We start from the raw sequence: 4366 nt of genomic DNA on the forward strand, positions 1-4366 counted from the left end.
ATGGGATTTAATTTCAAGTTATCAGGACCCTCCTGGATAATGGGATCTAAGTTTAAGTTTTCAGGACCCTCCTGGATAATAGGATTTAATTTCAAGTTTTCAGGACCCCCTGGATAATGGGGATTTAATTTCAAATTTTCAAGACCCTCCTGGATAATGGGATTTAAGTTTAAGTTTACAGGACCCTCCTGGATAATGGAATTTAATTTCAAGTTATCAGGACCCTCCTGGATAATGGGATTTAAGTTTAAGTTTTCATGACCCTCCTGGATAATGGGATTTAATTTCAAGTTTTCAGGACCCTCCTGGATAATGGGGATTTAATTTCAAATTCTCCGGACCCTCCTGGATAATGGGATTTAATTTGCAAGTTGTTAGGACCCTCCTTTATAATGGGATTTGATTTCAAAGTTCTCAGGACCCTCCTGTATAATGGGATTTAATTTGCAAGATGTCAGGACCCTCCTGTATAATGGGACTTAATTTCGAAGCTGTCAGGACCCTCCTGGATATTGGGATTTAGTTTTAAGCTTTCAGGACCCTCCTGGATAATGGGATATAATTTCAAGTTTTCAGGACCCTCCTGGATAATGGGATCTAATTTCAAATTTTCAGGACCCTCCTGGATAGTGGGATGTAATTAAATTTAGGACCCTCCTAGATAATGGGATTTAGTTTTAAGTTTCAGGACCCCCTGGATAATGGGATATAGTTTCGAGTTTTCGGGACCCTCTTGGATAATGTGATTTTAGTTTTCAAGTGTCAGGACCCTCCTGGATAATGGGATACAGTTTCAAGCATCAGGACCTTCCTGGATAATGGGATTTAATTTCGATTCGTCAGGACCCGCCTGGATAATGGGATTTAGTTTTAAATTTTCAGGACCCTCCTGGATAATGGGATGCAGTTTCAAACTGTCAGGACCCTCCAGGATAATGGGATATAGTTTCTCGGTACCAAACTGGGGCAGAAAAGTTTCTTTGTTTTGTCATAGTAGCAGGCACCCACCTGGAGAACAAGGGAATTCATTCAAGTATTAGGTCAAGCAGCAGGCACCTACCTGGAAAACAAGGGAATTCATTCAAGTATTAGGTCAAGCAGCAGGCACCCACCGGGAAAACAAGGGAATTCATTTCAAGTATCAAGTCAAGTAGCAGGCACCCACCTGGAGAACGAGGGAATACATTTCAGAGTTAAGTTCAGAGACCAAGACAACAGCAGGAGCCCGCCGAAGAAGGGGGTCAATTCGAGTTAGAAATAACAGAAGCTTGCCTCGAGTGTGCGAGTAAACAGTTCAAGATGCGCGGCAGAACTGCAGAAGTTTCAAGATCAAGTTTGAAGACATATAGATTAGGGGTGTTCAAAACCGAACCGAAATCGAAAACCAAAACGAAGTCGAAGCTTAATGGATTATTGGTATCGGGTTAACGGTTTAACGGACGGGGAACGGATTGAATTTTTTTAATTAACGGCTTATCGGTTTGGGGGAGGATTATTTAATTTTCTTAACGGATAATCCGTTAACCCGTTAAGAATATATATATATATATATTAAAAAATCAAAAACCTTTCTTCCTCCAGTACTCTATCAAAGTGAATTAGAATAAAAGAAAGCCAAATAAAAGGAGTCATCTAACTGTGACAAAAGACAGAATTTGCTGTCTAAAACAAGATAACAACACCAGTTACACCACTGCTTTATCAACTTTGCCTGGGTTTTAAGGCATCCTAGAATTCTAAGCATGACGAACATTTGTTTTAACAACGGCCAATTGGAAATCTTTCACATGGACTAAGGCCAATGTCCATTTACTATTAGTGTTATGTTAATTATAAAAGGTCATAAATCCCCATTTGAAGTAAAAGAAAATACTAATGGGTTTGTCTTTTTCTTCATTTGTACCTATGCGTTCGGACACGGGCCTTTGAGATATTCACGAGAGACCAAAACAGTATTTGCATCTTTCTCTGTTTGGTTTCGATTCTGAGTTTTTTCATTTCCGGAACTCAAAACACGTGTTTCGGTGTTTGGTTGGTAACTTTTAACGTTTACTTTCCCACTATTGAAAATTTTATTTTATTTTGATTGAATTAGGCCGATACACCGCCCGTTAACCGCCCGATAAGAGCTAACCCGATACCAATCCGCCTGATATCTTATCGGTTGGCTAGCGGATTAATACGTTTAAAAGCCGATAACCGATAAGCCAAACCGTTAAGAGTAAATAACCTCCCAATCCGCCCGATAATCATCCCTAATATAGATAGGAATCTTGTAACTCATAGCTAATAGACTTGCCTAGCTTCTTTTCATTTTGATTTCGGTGTAATAAGGAGTTCAGCAAGCAGTAACAGCGGCAACAACAGCGAAATCACAGCTTCTCGGTAGTCCAGCTACCAAAACTTCCAGAACTACATTGACCTGATTCCTTTTTAGTCAAGGATATGTAGGCAACCTCGAAAGCAAGGTTCGGTCAGACTTTTCAAAATGCTTCCCATGAAGTATCCTAACGGGCAAAAATCGCTCGTATTCGCTCACTTTATCTTTGCCCGAAAACTCTTCGTGTTTCCGAGCAAAGAGAGGTAGCTGTGAGCACGTGATTTTTGCCCGACCAAAATACTCCTACAAAATCAAAATAGATTTTTCTAGTTTATGTTAATTTTTATAGAATTGTTAGGAATATCATGGTAATTGTTGGTTGCATTTAGCTGCATATTATTTAAAATCATGAAAAATACAAATATACATCATACATTGCATTTTTTAGGTTGATATTTGCATTTTTTAGGTTTAAGTTGTTAATTAATTCCATTAATAGATAAAAAATCAAAAAAGAATTGGCCATTTTTCACATTTTAGCTTTTAATCCCAAAATAGCAATTTTCTTGCATTGGCTTTAAGTCAATTACTTATGTTTAGGTTAAAAAATATAATTTTACAAATTAAATTTTAGTCTAGGATTTTTAATTAAATTTAGTAATTTAAAAATCAAGAAAAGATAAAAATAAATAAATAAAGGAATGAAAGCCTTGTGTTAATTTCGAATTTGGGCTAGATTTGGTCTCGGAAGCCCAAAATCCCCTCCCATCCGCCAAACCCTAGCCCACGCCCCTACCCAGCCCAAAAACCAGACCTGACCCGCCTCAATCCCCCTCTAAATCTCAACCTTTGATCCAATTAAATCCAACGATCCCTATTCCTCCCCACTACCATATAAAACCCCAATTATAACCCTTCCCAACCCTAACCCTAATCTCTAAGAACCCCAAAATGGCGCTGCCATTTCCCCACCCGATCTCTGCCGTGATTCAACCCACCAAAGTCGCCAAACTCAGGCAAGTTCACTCGCACACGCCCCTCATCTCACCACGTCATCAAGATTCTAACGGTCTTTGACAGATTTTCCTCTCCCATGTGCTCTCTTGAGAATGAATTTCGAAAAATGGGGGCCGTGGATTGATTTTGAATCGATCCTCTCACTCCATCTGTCCGGATTCGTTCTACAAAGAATGTTTTCGGATTTTTCTTGAAGAAGGGAATATAAGCTTCGAGGGAGAGGTATATATACCTAGGTCTTGGTTCAGAAATGAGATTGATTTTTTTTCCAGAGGATTTTGAGAGGAAATTTCGGAGAGGAAATAGGAGAAAAGAACTAGGTTTTTCATTGTTTTTTGTCTTTCCGATTCTGTTTTCATCTTTAATTCTGTTTCCAGTTATTCACACATAAAATACGAAGGAGAATGAGCTCTTTCTGTTTCTTCTGTTGCTAAAACTAAAAACAAAACAAAAATCTTTGTTTCTCCATTTTTAGTTTTTTCTGTATTTCGTTTGAATCAATGGAAATCGACTGAGTTGCTGTTGGTTTCGAGCTTTTTCGGCGTTGTTCGTTTCATGCTGCTAGTTCGTAGGTTTCGTTGCAATCTTTGTTCGGACTCGTTTTCTCTGTGAATCATTGTAATCGTTGAAATAGCAATAATCGAAAGCTGCAGTTTCAGGTTTAATCTCTTTCTCCTATGTACCTCTGTTTTAAGGTGTTGATGAACAATGGGGATTTGTATTTCTAGAATGGTATTTTCTTTGATCAAACTTCATGTAGAAGTCGAACTTGGAATTATCATTTAGTCTCAATTTGTATTTAAAGGTGATACTTGATATGTTGTTATTGCTGATGAATCTTCTCACACTGGTTCAACATGTTTGGGTACTCTCCAGTTAGTAAGAACTAATTTGAGTGGTCATTTTCTGTGTGTCATACGCTTTAACTATTATTATGGCGTCGAAGTATCGTTTGAGTCAAGATTTCGTCATTTTCAATTTAACGATGCATTCAGCTTTGTGATTGTTAAACGAGCATGAACCTGTGAC

This window comes from Nicotiana attenuata, chromosome 6 (assembly GCF_001879085.1).
Source record: "Nicotiana attenuata strain UT chromosome 6, NIATTr2, whole genome shotgun sequence".
NCBI classification, from domain to species: domain Eukaryota; kingdom Viridiplantae; phylum Streptophyta; class Magnoliopsida; order Solanales; family Solanaceae; genus Nicotiana; species Nicotiana attenuata.